Genomic DNA, 20827 nt, shown 5'->3' on the forward strand with positions numbered 1-20827 from the left:
AGGCAACATAGAACTACATGAGTGCCCTGTTAAATTTTGGAATTATACCAGGTTCGTTTGGCCTTTTTTATACATTAATTGATTTCCTGGTCATTTAATGTGCATAATTCAAATTTGAACTACAAGCACATGCTCCCGTGCACCAAAGTTGGTTGAAAAATCACATGTGTGTCCTCGGGTGAATTTCTAGGTCCCATGCAAGAAATGGGAATGAAATTCAAACATCTGGGAATCGTGGCTCAGCCGAGAGCATTGAGAAACTTGGTTTTAAAATTCTTGTAAATCCAAAACACGCCTGAAAATCATGAAACTTGGCATAGTGTCATGTCATGGTACTACCATGTTGTGGTAAAAAATTGGCCGAATAGGAACAAGTTTTGGTATAAACTTCTTGCAAACCGGAGCTTCTCTCAAGAAGGTTCGTGGTTCTGAGAGGGAACGTGTCACCTTTGTGTGCATAATTCAAATTTGAAATACAAGCACATGCTCCGGTGCACCAAAGCTGGTTGAAAAATCACATGTGTGTCCTCGGGTAAATTTCTAGGTCCCATGCAAGAAATGGGAATGAAATTCAAACATTCGGGCGTCGTGGCTCGGCTGGAAACATTGAGAAACTTGGTTTTTTAATTCCTGTAAATCCAAAACACGCATGAAAATCATGAAACTTGGCTTGGTGTCATGACATGGCACCAACATGTTGTGTTAATTTTGCTGTCCGATTTGCGAAGGCGCACACATTAACAATCAAAAAAGTCATTTTGGAACAAGTGTTGTCACATTACAATCGGAAACACATGTATTATTGAAACCGCAGGCGTTCTATTTACCATCTATGTGCCGCCACCCGTCCCTTTTTTATTAGCTAGGAGGTGCTGTGCAGGGTAGCTATTTGAGTATGGGAGGTGTGCGATCAGACCCCTGCGCCTGCTTATCGGGAGGAGAGCCCTTTGACCTCTATCTGCCATCCACCTCTCTCCCAAGGTCTCCATTAATGGCGCTCGAGCCTCTGTTTAATGCGTGGCTATGTCTCACTCGACTGAGATTTAAGGGAGAAAAAAGAAAATCTAAAAAGAAAATTTTGCACGGATCTTGATGTAAGATTCGACGGACCTATATAGCATCTATTGCGACTTATAGCAAGACTGATGAATATATATAAGGATGACGAGAGTGGATAATAATTGTCTTACATAATTAGGAAGATAATTTAAAAAGCCACATGCGGCTACGCTCGAAATACAAAAGGGCAAAAGAAGAAGACACATACAACGATCTGGCTCGCAGATCTCTACTTTCTTTATGCACTGTAGGTCACGGAGACTAGTTCTCGCGGTGAGCGGCGCTGATCTCTTTCATTAGTTTCATGTCCTTAATACACTGCTTGGCAGCATCCCCGGATTCCTCCACCAGCCTGTTGCGCTTGATGCGGAGCATGGCATTCTCATCCATAAGTTTCTGGATGATGATGCCCATCCTCTGCAACAAGGCAGCGGTCTCCTCCGCCTGCATCGCCCTTCCAGCGATCTTCGCCCTCAGCAGGTCACGCTCGGCCCGGAGCTTCGCATTGCCCTCCCCTAGTTGCCGAATGACGCCGGTAGCCTTGTCCTGCAACCTAGCCTAGCCGGAGATCTGATCCCACTGGCTATGGATGATCACATGCATGCGCGTATAAGAGTCCTTGCCTGCCCGCGAGAAATTTTCTCAGGTAGCCGCAGCGCAGCGGGACCTCCGTGCTGCTTCGGCGGTGCGGCAGAACATCTCTGTTGCTTCCGCAGCGTGGCCAGACCAGTGTGCTACATCGACGGTGCAGCGGGACCTCCGTGCTGCTTCGGCGGCGCGGTGGGACCTCTGTGTTGCTACTGCTGCGTGGCTGGACATGTCGGCTGCTTTCGCGGTGAGGCGGGGCATCTCTCATGCTTCCTCTTCCATGCTCACCTCTCGCTGGTGGAAACCTCTCGACCTAGAACTCACGCTGGCCATGGAAGACGCAAGGGAACGATGCTAAATGACTTGATTGTTTTTTGTCGATGAGGAGTTGAGGAATGTGCCGTCATCTTGGCATAGTAGTATTTATAACCGAGTACTACTAATACACTCCTAAGCGGGAAACCGTTTAGGTTTTGATTAGTGTGAATAGGTTTGCAATTAAATATAGCGTGGTAGTAGTAATTTGGAATGTGATGAGATGCAAGCTCAAAATTTATTGACAATTCTAGTTTCGAAGTGCTACACTATTCTCGGATGGTGTAACGTGGGCACGTGTTCTCGGCCATGGTGTATCATATGCCATGGTACTTCTTTTTCTACTGCTGTGTACGTGCAATAACCGACACCGTCGGATACATATCTTACGGTTATTGGGGTGTTCGACAAGAATAGCCTCATGGCGAGCTATAGACTAGTCTTTTTTCTCACACGATTACATCAACACATATCATCTCCCTCCCTCTTTCCCACGCACACACCTATATCTCAGGACTTCTCGCACGCACCATCTCTAACTCCCTAGGTCGATGGCACCCACATACACTTGTACTCTGAGTTTAGCCCTTCGTCCTGAATTACTTGTCGCAGGTATGGATGTATCTAGATGTATTTTAGTTCTAGATACATCCATTTCTGCGATGAGTAATTTGCGATGGGTAATTTGGGAGTATGTTATACAGGAAGAGAAGAGGTGCACGCACACACTCCTCCTCTCTCACACACGCATCTGTAGCTACGAATTGTAGTGTTCTCAGCCATCCGATTGGCTCTATCGTAGGTTTCACGTTGGTCCTTGGCCTTGAGATTGAGAAGTTTAAAACGCGGAGGCTAAGCTGGATGCGAGAGGTTTTGGTTAATGTGTGGGCCGCACATGGCACCAACACGACACGAGCTTCGTCTGCCTGGTGCGTAGTCGGGTGGGTTGTCCAAGTATAGACACAATCAGGCCCTCCTTAGTATATGCGCCTCGACTTATTATGCGCAGAGAAATTAGGATAAGAGGGAGTACTACTAGTAGTACTACTTTGATGTGTCGCGTCAACTCGCACAAGTATGCAACATTTCCTGGACAAACAAGCATATAAGCTGTTAATACTTCTTACCCAAAGGATCTTTATATCCAACAGACACAAAATATCCATTCGACTGTTGGAAATTACTTTAACTGCTGATCTGATGTCGAAGTAATTGCTGCATCACCACCAAAACCCACCATCTCTTAAGCTAAAGTAGACCGAGCTAACCCCTACATTAGCATATTACTAAGATAAGCAGAAGGCACCGTAGAATCATTAAGGATGTGAGCTTGTCAATCCGAATGTGGAGGGACACCAGCCTAGCCCCGGCCAGTAGCTTGGGTGGAACTGTGAAGAAGGTCAGCTCCTGCACGGCGAAGTCGCCGGGATCCTTGTTGCTTGTCACCTCCATTTCCACCTTAACGGCGTCGGTCCTGCCTTTGGGCTCCCCCGGCGGGCCGTTCACCCATAGCTTGGTCATGTAGTGCGGCAGTGGGGACGCCCTCGCTCTGATGTAGACGACCGACACGGTGATAGGCGCGCCGATGTCGAGCACGCCGCCTACCAAGAAAAATGTGCGGCCGTCCTCCTCTGCGAACAGCAAGAGCCGTGGCTCAGACAGTGGCACTTGCAGCTGGAGCGCCTTGCCGTACTGGATCCTGTGCATGGGCATGGGATGCACGGTGCTGATGTGGTGGGAGAGCGTCGGCGGCGGGCCTTCCTAGCCACAGACGGGCATGGGGCATTTGCAGGGCGCGAGCGGACACACGCTCTAGTGATCGGAAAGCTTGTGGTAAGTGATGTAGAGCCCATAGCCTTTGTGCGGGCACTCCACCCTCACCGAGGAGAGGACGTCGTCCACCGTCGTGTTCCTCACGTTGAAGCCACCGCCGCGCTCACACTTCTGGCACTGCCGCTGGTTCCCGAGGTGCTCGACGCGGCAGTCCGTGCAGGCCAGATGCCCTCCCTTGCACTGCACAAATCAATCGAACAACACATCAATCAAGAAACCTGCACCTTGCTCGATCAGCCGAACAGACGAGGTGTATTCGAACCTCATACACTGGAGGCTTTAAGGGGCGGAGGCACAAGGGGCAGTGGAGCAAGCTGAGGTCCATCGAGACCATAGAGAGCTCCATGATCGGGTCTTGTTCCATCTGCATGATCTCGCCCTCCTCGTGCACAACCATCTCTTGCTTTATTAGGGTCAGGGCATTACAAAGCTTTACCGTCACATAATAATCATACTACTTCAAGCTGCATTAAATCCACACATGCAAGTATCAAAAGGAGAGTCACGACATGCATCAGTAAATGCAAACTATTGAAATATATCGAGTGCAGTGCTTTGATGTGTCGCATCAACTCGTACAAGACCGAGAGGTTTGATTACTACAATGCCCTCTCCCTCATGGACTGAGCTTCGGTGGCTGCACCAGCCTTTGGCTGCATGACAGGTGGGCCACCCGCCTGTTGGGCCTACCTGTCATGCATGCATAGGCAGGAGCAATAAGTCAATGAAGCTGCGTCCCTCCCTCGCCCATGAGCATGGTGGCTGGCAGGACTAGGAGAAGCTTTCATTCGCTACACGCTCTCCCTCCTGCACGCGGTGGACATGTAGCAGTTCAATCGGTGTCAGATGGCCAGAAGCATGCAGTATTACTCCATCATTGTTCGACTTCCCGAAGAGGCGAAGAGCCAAGTGCAGCCCGGACGCTCGTGTGGCAGCTTCATGTGTAGAGTAGTCTAGGATAGTGTGTACCGTGCCTGTAAGCATAAAATCGTTGGGGTCGGCTCCATGCTTTTTTTTATTAAAATAATCTTCTAGCCCTACCTCTCATCCTAGTGATTGTAGTTTGCATGCTCATCTGGTCAAGACAGGAATATATATTTTAATTTGTGGTGGGGTAAATGTTAGAGGTTGCAGCAAATGGAGTATTGTACACTGCGGGTCTTTCAGCCAAGTTTAGAGGCAGGCAACCATGTGGGGCCAATGCTATGATGTGTCGCGTCAACTTGTACAACAAGGAGAAGCTTGATTTTAGTACTACACGCCTTCTCCCTCGCCCATGTGCGCGGTGGCTCGCAGACGAGGACAGGCTTTTGCTTATACTAATACCACAACAAGCTATCCAACTAGTTGTGTATCACTACTTAGTTTTGCCATTAGAAGTTAGAACTACTAAAAAATGCCATCGATCCGTGAGATGCCTGCTCAAATATGCAATTAGATATCTCAAAAATGCCATTGTTAAGTTAGATGTTTGCTCAAAAATGCCATTAGACATTGTGATTTTCACGTCAAAACCGTTGACCATGTTACATGATAAAAATAAGCCGATTCTCACAATGATAAGTGTGGCCCCGCTTGTCAGGAGTAACCAAGTGAACAATTTTACAGGAAAATAAGAACGTTGTTGGGATTCAGTAGGCCCCACACTTTATTTACTGTAGTGAGATAGAGGGAGAGCTGGCATGTTGGTCCATCGGTATTTATGTCATTATAACATGGCAAAAGAGATTTGAGTCACAATAATGGTGTCTAGCACAACACACCCCTAAAAAAACTAAGCACCCTGAAATTCTTTGACAACTAAATTGTTGTCTATATGATGTTGTCCATATATATTGTACGTATATAATGTGAAGAAACGAGTGGTAGTCGTAGTACTGTACCAACTAAAAGATGAACTGTAAGAAATACTAGTATGTACGTACTGAAGAGTTAAAGTAACAAGAAGAAACATAACATAGTTCTGCTGGGGGCTCAACACAACACACCCCTCAAATAAAACTAAGCACACCAGAAATTAAACTAAGCAACTAATCCGGTAAACACTACATTAGAACCACCCTAAGCAACGACACTGCCACCTTACTCGGAGTCCTCGTCCACGTCCTCGACTTCCTCCTTGTCCCTCTTCCTCTTGGCCGATACTTCTTTGCTTGAACCGCACACTTGGCTCTTGCTCTTCATCCAACCCTTGTAGATATTGAAACAAAGGTAGCCATCCATTGCAGCGTAGTGGATGTGGTCTATATGTAGTACATTCCACTGCCATGCACGATGAAACGTGTGCGGGGGTTTCTTCAGTTTACCGTACGAAGGACAAACCATGGATCCTGTCAGGGTCAGCATTGAAGGCTGATCACGGGAGGGCACCAGCCCTTCCTTCTGGAGGTCGAAGGGGTTGCCTATAACGAGGCCTATCCGACCCAGGATTTCCTTGTCGTTCCTAAAGTCTACAGTAACGAATTTGACTCGGCCGCCCTTGAGGAACTTCTGAAATTCCTCGCACTCAACATCGGCATGGCATATGTGGTAAACCAAGCATAAGTCATGCACGCAAACTTGGATCACGACGGGCTTCTTCTTCTCTACCTCCTTTAGATTCTTCTTGCTTCCCAGGACTGTGGTGTACTCAACATCTAGCCCAGTGACCCACTCATCATTTGAGTTTTCGAACATGCGTTTGAAGCATGCAAGGCATCCTTTCACCGTTGCGGAAGAACGGGCGTAGATGACATCGAACTCGTCGCCAGTGATGGTTCTAACCTTGTACTCACCATCAATCATGGAGATTTGGGATGCCATTGATTTGGGAGGAGGGTTAGGATTAGTGGAACTGCCGTAATGTGAAAGGACAGGACGACTAGGAGCGGTTTATCGATTGTAAAAATGCCGAGTGAGGGCGTGTGTGAATGGTAGGGTAGTGGCTTGCCTGGTGGATAAATGGATTCATGCACGGTACTATGGGGGCCCAATTAGATGTCATGTCTACTCGACACCCAATTAAATGGCTTTCGATGTCATGTCAAGCGTCGGGAAAATTACAGGTGATACGAAGCTTTCCATTCTCCCATGATACGGGCTTCCGAGAGCCTTTGGATCCGAGATCGAACGGTTGCATGGCGTGATTCTAGACCTATGGGTGAATATCCTATCCTGGAGGGTTATTCTGCAAATTTTCAGCAACTTAGCATGCGACCGCTCGATCTCAGATCCAAGGTTTGCCAGCAGCCTGTATCATGGTCGCGCCTACCATGACTGTCGCCTCGCTCGCGCGGTCGTGCCCTTGGAGATTTAGGTTTGAGACTAAGTTTGCCTAAGGTTGCCACACCTAAGGTTAGGCAAGTTTGACCAACTTGGGTGGGTGTTTGGTTCAAGCCACACCTTAGGCAAGCCATACTAGGGTCCCACATGGCATACACACAAAAAGTGTGGAAAGATTCCCTTAGGCTTGCCAACTTGTGGCTCTCATTTTGATGAACTAACATTAGGCAAGTTTGGCAAAAATGTGTGGCATAGTGTGGCATGGTTAGGCCTAGGACCAAACAGCCATTGGTTCTAGGAATAGCATTGCCACACTTTGCCACACATTTTTGCCAAACTTGCCTAATGTTAGTTCATCAAAATGAGAGCCACAAGTTGGCAAGCCTAAGGGAATCTTGCCACACTTTTTGTGTGTATGCCATGTGGGGCCCAAGTGTGGCTTGCCTAAGATGTGGCTTGAACCAAACACTCACCTAAGTTGGTCAAACTTGCCTAACCTTAGTTGTGGCAATCTTTGGCTAATTTAGTCACAAACCAAATAGCTTAACATGGTGCGTTAGGCTATCTGATGTTGGCATGTCATACATAGTCATCACTTAGTCACTCATACTACAACAAGGTTAGCTATAAGGTTGGTTATAAGAGTATTTTTTGTTTACTTCTCTCTATCTCTTTCTTCATAGTATTTATTGCATTTGCCAAGGAGTGACCTCTTCCAATGAAATGGTGCTTAGATGAGGTGCTATGTGCATTAAATGGCTTAGCAACTCAAGTCCCCAATGCATAGGTGCTTAGTTTTTTGTTGCTAAGTTTGCTTCATCTAGGTACACACGCTTCGCACCGTTTCTTCCTGGAGTCACCAAACCAGTCTCTCTCTTCTTAATTAACTTGCCACATCAGACTTTATGCTTATGTGGCAGGCTTAGCACTGTAGGATCAAGTACAATAGTGGGCTATAAGCCCGCTTTACATGGCATTTTTGCATATGTGGGGGAAAGAGGCAAGGGAAAAGTGGAGGAGTGGGCTCTCATGCAAGAGCCAGCCTCTACATGGTGGAGCATCGGGAGAGGCACCTGTATGGAGGTGGTCAGGAATGAGGAGACTCACGATGGTCGTAGCGTCACAGTTAAAGTGATAATGGCAAGTGAAATCACCGGGCCCCACCTGTCCAGCAGTAACTCGCTGTCAAATCACACAACCCTACATTTGCAGTAGCCTACTCCCTCATCTTCTCGCATCTCTGTCAAACCGACTAGGCGGAACTACCCCGCCCACCGTGCAGGAAAAGCCCCGCCCTCGACTTTTAAATAGTACAATATACTAATTTTGTATCCATGGATTGCCACATACACAAATTGAAACACTTGTTGTGGAGAGAAAAAGATAATCACTCCACTATATATGTACGCATGGGCCTGAGCGCTTTCTTTACTAGGGTTGCTCTCTTCATTCTCTCATCCTCTCCAGATCTAAACAAGACAGCGGTAGCGACATTTTCTCTCTGCTCACCACGGGTCACAGATCCGGCCAGATCCCTTCGGCTAGTGTGTGTAGAGGACTAGGTGCATCATTCACATGGTCATCACCGGTGAGGGAGGAAACCCACAGCTGCCGGAGGGGCCCGATCCTCTGTCGGAGGGGCACGACCCTCAGGTATAAGTTCTTCAAAAGCGGCCTTGCTCTACTGCCCTAGCTCCCCACGTGTCTGCATGTGCATATTTTTCTACTCCCATCAGCTCTTCCAAAGCCACCTAAATTTTTAGTATTATTAGAGGTAAAGCTACTTCATGCATTCGAATCCAGGACTTGGTTCAAACAACGAAGAAAGGGGGCAAAGTTGTAGCATGAATCTAGGACTTGATTCAAAGAGGAAATAATATGGTGAAAGTAGTAGAGACCGGATACCCAACCGGTCTCTTGGTTGAAAAGGGAAATAATGGGAAAATGCGGTACAAACTGGATAAGGAACAGATCTATTATTGGTTGAAAAAAGGATAGAAAGTGGCAGCTGGTGGACAAGTCAACAGAGTATGTCTAGGATTAGATTTTTTGCTCTCACATAGTAAAAGGTCTCCAGGATTAGAATTGCTGCCCTCACATAGTAAAAGGTCTCCAGGATTAGATTTGCTACCCTCACATAGTAAAAGGTCTCCAAGATTTGATTTGCTACCCTCACATAGTAAAAGGTCTCCAGGATTAGATTTTCTGCCCTCACATAGTAAAAGGTCTCCAAGATTAGATTTGCTGCCCTCACAGAGCATGAACAAACTCGGCATCACCACTTTATGCCTCCTTGTAGGTACATTGTGCTGATGTGTGCACTGTCGCCTGTCCTTATACCAACCTTTTGCTATTGTTAATGTAAGGGTGCATGTAAAATGAAGCGATCACACTGTTACCTTAAGGACATGTCTAACCAGTGTTATTGTTAATCTAATGCCTCCAGTGATATGATGCAATTAAATTGTGTTACAAATGGTACTCCTGTTGTTTTCCCGAGTATGATAAGTAAGTTGCTCCTTTACGCTGCTGAGTGTCCTGGTGTCCCCACGGTCCCATGCCCTTAAACCAACTCTTTAGCTGTTGTTGATTTACTATATCTGTTAAACAAGCAATGCCACCATTGTAATCCCATATTTGACGAATGTCATTGTTGATCGTAATGCTTCCGGTAACATGAAGCATTGCTGACGTTTTAAAATTTCTACTGTCCTTGCGTGATTGCCATGAACATAATTAAGATGCTTCTTTTCATTTCATTTATGTTTCGTATATTCTTATTGACCAGCTACTGTTTATTTTATATCTTTTTGTGTAGATAGGGATATCCATTTCACCTTGTTGCTATTGTGACCTTTTGGTGAAATGCACAAAACACCTTTTTGGAATGAGTGTCTTATGCAGTTCAACTAAAATGTCACATGGGCAACATCTCTCAATTTTGGTGGAATTTCACAAAATGGTGATTGGAGTTTCCAAAATCCCCGTTAAATTCTGCTGGTAATCTCGTGCAACATTTTATTAGCCTTTGCAAGATGAGCCGTCACTGTCACCACAATGGCACTTTATTTTAGTGGAATTGCAAAAAAGGATAAGCAAATCATAGTTGCACCTTACATGAGCCGGACAACCAACCTTAATGTTCCTCAATTTTAGTGCAACTACTAAAGAAGGACTTGCCAGCTCACGAGAGCAAGTACTTCTTGCTAGCTGAATGATGCAATCTTTGCTTCATTTCAGGTGAACTGCAGAAAAAGGGACATGAATTGAATCATGGAACTCCAGGCAGGCCTCATCCGAGTGGAGCTTCAGGTTGAGTTCAAGGAGTGCCATTATTATAGTAATCATGCTCTTCTTATCTATGATGTGCAAACATGAATACTCAACTACAGATGTTGTGATTGTCAAGAGCATTCGCCAAGTTCTTGGGTTGTATGACACGGCTAGCCAAGATGGATTTAATCCCAATATTCACTTTATAAAAAGGCTCTAATGGGTTGGTTCTGAATCTTGCAAGCTGGGAATCAATGAGATGTGTAGGCAGCTTTGTTGTACTTATTATTTGAATCTTATTTGTTGGTTATGAATCTTGCAAGCTGGGAATTAATGAGATGTGTAGGCATCTTTGTTGTACTTATTATTTGGATCTTATTTGTTGGTTCTGAATCTTGGAAGCTGGGAAACACGGCATGATGATGCAAATGACAACAACCATAACAAACAGTTCAAATTTGGTAGTATTATCTGTGTGAAAGTGTGACAAATGTGTTGATCATGTGCGTCTTGAGAATAATAATTCTAATTGTTGTGCATGTTGATCCTGTGGCACTGATAGAACAAGTCAATGCATTGCTTGTTTTAAGTATAAATTTATATTAAAACTAACTAAATTTAAGTAAAGTGACCACTAACTCTTGTTATTACAGTACCAATACAGACCCGCTCGTGAACCGACGTGTGGCCGGAGTAGGTTTCTTAATGGAGGCGTTTGAATGCGCCAAGGGTGCATCTTCTGCCAGGCATGCAACAGGCGAGGGAGGGGTAGTAACTGTTGTCGCATGTACACACTCAATTTACTGTTGAATCCAGTTCCCCAAGAGCTGAAAAACGAACTGTTGTTGCCGCCTACCCACTCTCTCACTTGAAGAGACTCCAATGGCGATCCGAGGGGTGAGCCTGCTGGATATGGACTTCAGCAAGGAGTTCCCCTTTGAGTTCGCCATTCAGTCCTATGGCTGCACCAAGTTGAATGTGATGTACACCAACGATCCAGACTCGGTGAAGCTCTGCATCGCCGAGTTCAAGCAGTACCTATAGGACGAGAAAGCACAAGGTCGCAGGACTAGACCTTGTGCCCGTCCATTCGTCTCCTGACAGGGACCAGTGGATCGCCGTCGCACATGTATGTGTGTGGGACGAGGTTCTCGTCTACCACTGCTGTAGGGCCGTCAGAGGTTCTGGAGCATTCGCCCGTTCCGTCGGCAGCACCGACTGCACCTTCGCTACGGTGGAGAGAAGGAAGAACGCGACGATCCGTCCATATGGTGCAACAAGCTTGTCGACATCCAGAAGCAATACAAGATCATCGGCAACGGGCAGGAGAAGGACTCTGTGGTTGACCTCGCCGAGACCATCATTTACCCCTGATACGCCAACATGAAAGAAGACAATGATACCAAAGGACTTGAACACGTGGGAGGTACCTCTCAATCTAGCCTAGATAACCTACGCGGCCAAGGACGCATACGCATGCTATGACATGTACAGATGGATCTTCGACATGAGGGCGTGCCTGCTTCCCGTAAGCGATGAGTACACGGACAACCGCAGTGTCATGATCAAGTGTGCCAGGAAGGTCTAGATGTTGTACTTTATCTGTTTATACGCACCTTTATCATCTGAGTGTTTCATGCATTAGCCTATGTGTCGTAATTATTTGTTTTGTCCGAAATATTTCTTTTAAGAACCCATTAACCTATTTGCTATTTAGTGGCTATTTGCTTATGTATGTAACTAGTTCACTCGTTCGTATAAAAAAACTAGTTCACTCGGCTATTGTGCTTTGAATCTCCTTCCTCCCAACATATTCGCCTTCTCAGGTGGACCCAGCAGGTCTCGTACACAGACATATGGGACCAACCACCTATCCATTTGTATTTCTTTATTTTGTTCAATCTTTCGTCCTCTTCCTATACAGCGGCTAGCCATCATAACCTATGGCGTTGGCCAGACTATCCCTCTACTCCCACACATTGTCCGACGGCGGCAGCTCGACCGGCCCACCCTACACCCGAACAAGTCAACCCTCGTACTCCCCTCCGCCTGCGTCTTCCCCCGCCCCGGTTCGTTCAGTCCGAGATCTCGACGTTGTCCTCTGCCTTGGTGCTCTCACCACGGTGCCGCCGTCTGTCTTTCCCAACATTGTCAGCAAAACAAGAGGAATCGGGAGACAACTATTTGTCGAGGGGCTGACAATCCCGGGCCCACCAGGTCCATGGCCTAGGTTTTGTTGTTTAACATAGGCAGCCCACGACATGTTTCAACATTTTTTGGACCCAGCAGGTATCAAGCGGCCTCTGGGCCTCCCAACCTAGCTTGTCTATAACATCAGCAACCCAAGTTATGTTTGTTTTTTCAAGATGACGCATAGCTCAGTTCTATTTTTCTATAAGAATACAAAACTGAACCTATGTTTTCTATAAGAATGCAAAACTGACCTATATTTATATCTTATTTTATTACATATATATATATAATAGAAACAACATAAGGTTCCGTTAAACCTGTCATTCATCCAACCATTTTATAGACCTTCCCACTTCCTTTATTTTTCATTTTCATTAATCCTATATCTGAATTTTCTCCCACTTTCTTTTTCGATGTAAACTGAGTTTTCTCCCAGTACTTTTCCTTAGAACCAACTCAACTGTCCCACGTCTAGCCTAAAAAATAATAATACCCCACGTCCTATTAACTCGTCAAATTAAAATGATATTTTATTTTGTAAATTTAAAGTTCTTACAAAATAATAATAATTGTTTATATATAACTTGGCAAGTTAACTCCTAGTGATTGCGTACATAAGCTTGCAAAGATTTTACTGACCAATGTAGTAATAGACGTGCAATCATGTGTTTATATTTTTATAACATTTCTCCGTCCAGCCCAACATGATATTTTCAGCCAGCCCAGCAAGTCCACGGATTTCGAGAAAAATGCAAATGGGATTTAAATTCTACCATATATATAAACGGGCTGCATAGATGCTACATCATTGTTTCACCCAGCCCACCAAATGGACTGGCTAACATGTGGGCCAGTAGGTCGAAGCCTAAGCAAGGCGTTGGATTTACATCCAACGGCCGGCATTCTTCTTCAATCTCCCGTCTTCTTCCCCCAACGCTACCGGGACCACCTGCTCCATCCTCCGACATCCAGCAGCGTTGTTTTGCACGCCTCAGCGAAACGCTACCCCGCCGACTGCCAGGCCATCCCTCCACTCTACACCTCCTGTTATTCTCTGCCGAGTGTAGGCCCACCCCGCATCCGAACCAGTCAAGTTTCCCACTCCTCTTCGTCTGCGACTCCACTGCCGCGTCTTCCCCATCTCCGAGTCGTTCCAGTCTGGGGCCTTGCCATCGTCCACTGCCTCGCTGCGCTCGGCGCGGCATGGTCAACAAAGGAGAGTCATCGAAAGAGGACTGTACGTGGAGATCCTGACAGCTAGGACCCACAAGGTCCATGCTCGCACGCAAGGAAAGTTCCTCCTTATTAAGCTGTTGTCCTCCCCCTGACAGCTGGGACCCACCGGCTGTATCTTTGCACGGAAGGAAGTGCCTCCTTGTTATGCGAAAAAAAACCATTCCCCCCGATGATAGCTGGGCCCCGGCAGATTTGGTGGCTGACTTGTGGGCCTACTAAGCAGACGTGTACGCAAGGCTTTGTCAACTTAATCAACAAATGATTCTAGCAGCTGGACCGTTGGATGTTAATCCAACAGCCATGCTCCTTCTTCAACCTCTGTTCTTACTCCTGTCTCCCGTGGGCGGCAGTGCTGTCGCGCACCCGAACCAGTCAAGTTTCCCACTCCTCTCCATCCATGACTCCACTACCGTGTCTTCCCCATCTTCGGGTCGTTCCAGTCTGGGGCCTCGCTGTCGTCCATCGGCCATGGTGCGCTCGGCACAGTGTGGTCAACATGGTCAACAAACGAGAGTCATCAGAAGGTGACTGTACGTGAGAGGCTGACAGTGGGGACGCACCACGCCCATGGACGCATGCATGCAACTGCATCCTTTTTACCCTGAAAATAATGTTTTCTTCCCCTGACTGCTGGGACCCACCAGCTGCATCTTCGCACGCAAAACAGTGCGTCCATATTACGGGCAAAAAAATGATTCGCCCCCCTGACTACTGGACCCACCAGCTACATCTTCACATGCAACGAAGTGCTTGACAATCGGGACCCACCCGGTCGAAGCGTATGTAGCATTGTCATTCTGGTTGCGAACGTGTATGTACATACTGGTCGATCGATCTGTCTGCAGGCTGCAATGATGAACCTTGGCCGTGTAAGGAAGGGCACGTGTCATAGTAGAGGCGCGCACGTAGCATGTACACATATGTACATCGGTCAGGGTGCAAGAAAGTAAATACAACCACGTACGTACATACGGGCGGGGTCTCGAACGCCTACTCGTGCATACGTATAGCCAGTGCTCGTGTACATGGCTGTGGCTGGGTCGGAACGGAGAAACTGCATCGTCGTCGTGTTCATGGGGAGGCAACGGAACATGTCGTGTTCATCGGGAGGCAACGGAACGCGTGATGTTCATCGGGAGCCAACCGGCTTGGATGGAACAGCCGATGGAAATGAGGCCTGGCGTACCTCAGAACGGAGGAAACGGCCTTGTGTTCGATCGGCCATGGTGGAACGGGATCCTGTTCATCATCTGTCGTACCGCAAAACGGAGGAAACGGACCTCCTACGGTGGAAATGGGGTCCTGTTGATCGGGACGGGTGTGGCGTACCGCAAAACGGAGGAAACGGACTTGTGTTGGAGCGCTACGGTCGAAATGGGGGTCCTGTTCATCAGGAGTGGTGTGACGTACAGCAAAACGGGACTCCACGGGATACTGTTCATCTCCACCGTCGACCTCCTCCAGCCTCCACGGGCTCCTGTTCATCCACCGTCGACATCCTCTAGCCTCCACCTGTGACCGTTCATCCACGGGCTCCTGTTCATCTAGCCTCCATCGTGCGCTCCTCCACCGGCTACTGTTCAACCAGCCCTCTCCACGAGGTCCTGTTCAACCATCCTTCCACAGGCTACTATTCATCCAGCCCTCCACCGGCTACTGTTCATCCAGCCCTCCATGGGGTCGTCCTGTTCATCCAGCCCTCCACTGGGTCCTGTTCATCCACTCCTCCACTGGGTCCTGTTCATCCACCCCTCCACGGGGTCCTATTCATCCACCGGCTCGATCGATCGGGGTACTGTTCATCCAGCGGCAACGGCCTCTACTACCACGAGGTCCTGTTCATCCAACCCCCACCAGGAACTATTCATCCAACCCCCCCAACAACGCTCACTGTTCATCCAAAGGCAGCATCGATCGGCTTTAGTTAGCAACAGTAGCGAAGGAATCACTCGGGTTCAATTAGCAGCAAGGGATCGATCGGTCGCTCGGGTTGAGTAACGAGTAGCCTGCAGTGCAATCGCTCGGGTTCAGTTAGAGCCCAATGCCTCGCTCTGGTTCAGTTAGAGCACAACGCCTCGCATACACGCACGTACGTACGAGAGAAACGCGCATCGCTCGGCCCTCGACCACCCAACGTAACCGGGGACTCCCCCGATATTTTCCTCGCCCTCGGTTCTACCACGGTTTTCTCCATCATGGACGGCCCAAAGAATGTCATGCATATGCGTCTCCGGCCTGCCCAGGACGAAAAGCCCATTTTTTGTCACGATTTTTTGTCATAGAAGTAGGAACCCATCACATCTATGATGATACCGGGTTTTGTCACAATTATCATCATAGAAGTGTCATAAGCATGATAGAAAAAATTTCGTTCAGCCCAAAATGTCATGGATGTGTCTTTTTTTGTAGTGAAGAGCTTCGGGATGCCATAAGTAATTGTGAGTCCTTGGAGCGCAAGATTACGGATCAAGATGCCGAACTTGCTAAGTCCCTCCAAAGCGCGCAGGAGGCCCGGGTTGAGCCCCAAGGCGCCTGCCGGGAGATTCAAGAGGCCAAGAAGATCGCGGCGGGTAAGGCCTTTAATATGCAGATCAAATTTGTGAGGAGAAGGTACCTCTTACTGACCCGGGTTTGGAGTTCTCCAGAAGCATTTGCGGATCTGCCCCGGAGTATTGCCGATGCTGCGGAGTTCTTCCGAGCCAAAGAGGGGAGCTCGACGAAGAAGCTGTTCTGGTCACAGTATCTTGCGCCAGAGCATCCGGTGCCCCTCAGTGATCAACTGAAACAGTTGACCGAACTGGATAGGGTGGCCGGATTAGCTATGAGGGATATTATAATTCGTCTCTGGCCCGCTGAGCCCATACCCGACAGTTACTTCGGGCTCGTGAAGAGGCTTGTCAGTGCCTGCCTCCGGCTGGATGCCATAAAGCGGTTGGTCTGTATCGAAGGTGCCCGAATGGCCTTTGCCCATGTCAAGGTACAGTGGGCGAAGATGAACGCCGTCAAGCTGGCAATCTAGGGACCGCCCGCAGGCAAGGAGCACTGCACGCCGGAGCGGTATTTCGATGAAGTCTTGGAAGGTTCCCACATTGTAGAGGGCCATTGTTCGAAGGACATTATTTTCGAATGAATGTATCCGTGTTGCCCAAACTTTGTATTATGAAACGAGGCTTATGTATAATATGTTGCTTGTTTTACCTCTAATTCTTTTCCTCCTGTGTGGCTGTTTTACAGTATTTGAGAGTTGCAGCCATCGGCTTCAGCCCCCACGTGGGTAGCACGGGGGTGTTCGGAATAGCACCTGGACACACTTGAACCAACGACTTGGTCCTTCAAGGAGGTGTTAGTGTGGCGAACCAGGCAATCAGACTATGTGGCTTTATCACTCTCACTTAGCCATAGGAGTTTGGCAATGAGATTGTAGGCGCAGCCCCTGGTATTTATTCGATTATCCGAACTTGGGTGCTGTAGATGCCTGCCCTGGTGGAGACCGGTCCTTCGCGTAACGCGGAAAAAAATCGCGATAGATTTATACTTAGTCACTGAATAGCTGACCAGCTCTCACCACATCATGACAATCAGTTTCGGCTTTCTCTACTGAGGTGTTTATCCGGATGAACCGGAAACACAATCACAATAGTTCTCCCTTTACTACCATAGCCGAACGAGCGGAACGTAAGGTAGTAACCATAGGAGCCGGGCAACTCAACTATTGACCAAAGACATGATTCGGAGCTGATGCATATAATGCTATATTCGAGATGCTGAATTGTACTATATAAGTGTTCGGACTTATTTTATTTTTAAGAAATGTACGTGGCCGAATGGATCCCCTGGTGATTTAAGTCGTACCGAGGTGTACATGGCAATCAGACGAAAAAAGAGGAATACGGATTAGGAAATAAGCCAGTACCGAATATGTTGGGCGAAAAACTGTGTCCGTTATAGTCTGATTGATACGTCTAAACGTATTTTTACAAATGATGCGATAAGCATCGAGGCTATTTTACATGCCGAGCACCAGGGAAAGCTGTGTGTGGGTCCTAAAAAAGTAAGAGGTGATCTTTAAAGATTCTTTAGGCACTCTGCCACACGTCTACGCTGTTTTTTCTCCTAGGTGTATTATCCTTCGAAAGGATTAACGATCGGGTTTTCATGAGGGGCCTAGAAAAGGGACCTTGGTACCATCGGAAGGTGATGGGGTTTGTAAGGAACCTGGAAAAAAAGAAACATGAGGGTCCAGATTGGGTCTAGCCGTATTGTGGACTTTGTCTTTACTATGCCTCCGTCTTTGCCCATGGTATTTTTAGTGCGTAGTTATGTACGCATGGCACATGTGCCGCAATTTGGTTGGGGATGAGATGGAGGCGAACTGTTAATCGAGCTCCGGACGAGCTGGATTGTCTCTCTGCAGGGTAGTCTGAACGCGTTTAACAGTCTCCCAGGGCTTAACTGTCGATATAGAATCTGGCTTGATAAGGCCTCCCTTACTTCCGCTGCAAGGGCTGCAGTGTGCTCCTCAGTATGGATGGAGCGCTCCATGTTTCCATTGACTATTATAACACCGTATGGTTCGGGCATCTTGAGTTTGAGATAGGCATAGTGCGGGATCACATTAAAGTGAGCGAACATGGTTTGTCCGAGCAGTGCATGATAGCCGCTACAGAAGGGGATGACGTCGAAGGTCAAGTCCTCGCTTCAGAAGTTGTCCGGCGAACCGAAGACGACTTCCAACGTGATTGAGCCCGTGCAATGGGCCTCTACACCAGGTATTACTCCTTTAAAGGTGGTTTTGGTGGGTTTAATTCTTGATGAATCAATACCCATTTTGCGGACCGTGTCCTGATATAGCAGGTTAAGGCTGCTGCCGCCATCCATGAGGACCCGCGTAAGGTGGAATCCATTGATAATTGGTTCGAGTACCAACGCGACCGAGCCTCCGTGATGGATACTAGTCGGATGGTCCTTGCGATCGAAAGTGATCGGCCTGGCTGAGCATGGATTGAATGTTGGGGCGACTAGTTCTATCGTGTAGACGTCCCTTAGAGCGCGCTTGTGCTCCCGCTTGGGGATGTGAGTAGTGTATATAATATTCGCTGTTTTGATCTCGGGGGAAATTTTTTATGTCCCCTAGTGTTCGGTGGTGAGGCCCCTTATGTCCGGTGTTTAGCTTACCGGCCTGTTTAAAGACCCAACAACTTCTGTTGGTATGGTTAGCAGGCTTGTTGGGGGTGACGTGAATCTGGCAAGGTCGATCGAGTATTCGGTCCAGGCTAGATGAATTGTCTTTATTTCTTTTAAATGGCTTCTTCCGCTGACCGAATTTGGAGCCACCGAATCCGGCATTGACCGTCGTGTCTTCAGTATTGTTATTGTTGCTTCGACGATTGTGTTTGTTGCGTCGGGGCCTGCCATTGCCGTTTTTGGTTTCAGAAGTACCCGGGTCGCTGGCACCGTTGTTGCTATGGGCTAACCAGCTATCCTTTGTCGCGCAAAAGAGGGTCATGAGTGCTGTAAGGGCAGCCATGGACTTTGGCTTCTCTTGGCCAAGGTGTAGGCCGAGCCATTCATCGCGGATGCTATGTTTAAAGGCCTCTAGGGTTTTGGTGTTTGGGCAGTCGGCAATCTGGTTCTTTTTAATTAGGAACCTGATCCAGAATTTTCTGGCTGACTCTCCGGGCTGTTGGACTATATGGCTGAGGTCATCGGCGTCCGGAAGTCGGATATAAGTGCCTTGGAAGTTGTCTCTAAAGGCGTCTTCCAAGTCTTCCAAGCTTCCAATAGAGTTCTCTGGGAGGCTATTTAACCAGTGCCGAGCTGGTCCCTTGAGCTTTAGGGGGGAGGTATTTGATGGCATGTAGATCGTCACTGCGAGCCATGTGAATGCAGAGAAGGAAATCTTCAATCCATACTGCGGGATTTGTTGTACCGTCATATGATTCGATGTTGACAGGTTTAAACCCCTCTGGGAACTGATGTTCCATTACTTCATCGGTGAAGCATCGGGGGTGTGCGGCGCCTCTGTCTCGGGCGACATCGCGGCGTAATTGGACGGAGGCCTGATACATCTCCAACGTATCTATAATTTTTGATTGTTCCATGCTATTATATTATCTGTTTTGGATGTTAATGGGCTTTATTTTACACTTTTATATTATTTTTGGGACTAACCTATTAACCGGAGGCCCAGCCCAAATTGCTGATTTTTTGCCTATTTCAGTGTTTCACAGAAAAGGAATATCAAACTGAGTCCAAATGGAATGAAACCTTCGGGAGCGTTATTTTTGGAACAAACGTGATCCAGGGGACTTGGAGTGGACGTCAAGAAACAATCGAGGAGGCCATGAGGCAGGGGGCGCGCCCTCCACCCTCGTGGGCCCCTCATTGCTCCACCGACCTACTTCTTCCTCCTATATATATCCATATACCCCGAGAACATCCAGGAGCACCATGAAACCCTATTTCCACCGCCGCAACCTTCTGTACCCAAGAGATCCCATCTTGGGGCCTTTTGCGGAGCTCCGCCGGAGGGGGCATTGATCACGGAGGGCCTCTACATCAACTCCATGGCCCCTCCGATGATGTGTGAGTAGTTTACTTCAGACCTTCGGGTCCATAGATAGTAGCTAGATGGCTTCTTCTCTCTCTTTGGATCTCAATACATAGTTCTCCTCGATTCTCTTGGAGATCTATTCGATGTAATTTTCTTTTGCGGTGTGTTTGTCGAGATCCGATGAATTGTGGGTTTATGATCAAGTCTATCTATGAACAATATTTTAATCTTCTCTGAATTCTTTTATGTATGATTGGTTTATCTTTGCAAGCCTCTTCGAATTATCAGTTTGGTTTGGCCTACTGGCTTGATCTTTCTTGGAATGGGAGAAGTGCTTAGCTTTGGTTTCAATCTTGCGGTGCTCGGTCCCAGTGACAGAAATGGAAACGACACATATTGTATTGTTGCCATCGAGGATAAAAAGATGGGGTTTATATCATATTGCATGAGTTTATCCCTCTACATCATGTCATCTTGCTTAAGGCATTACTCTGTTCTTCTGAACTTAATACTCTA

The 20827-nt window shown here is 47.5% G+C and overlaps 1 pseudogene; it reads right to left on the minus strand.

The window, feature by feature from the left end:
* Window positions 1-3237: 3237 nt before the first annotated feature.
* Window positions 3238-4192, minus strand: LOC147965517 (uncharacterized; annotated as a pseudogene).
* Between the last annotated feature and the right edge of the window lie 16635 nt (window positions 4193-20827).

Source organism: Triticum urartu, chromosome 6A (assembly GCF_056163025.1).
Source record: "Triticum urartu cultivar PI428250 chromosome 6A, HENAU_Tu73, whole genome shotgun sequence".
Lineage (NCBI taxonomy): Eukaryota > Viridiplantae > Streptophyta > Magnoliopsida > Poales > Poaceae > Triticum > Triticum urartu.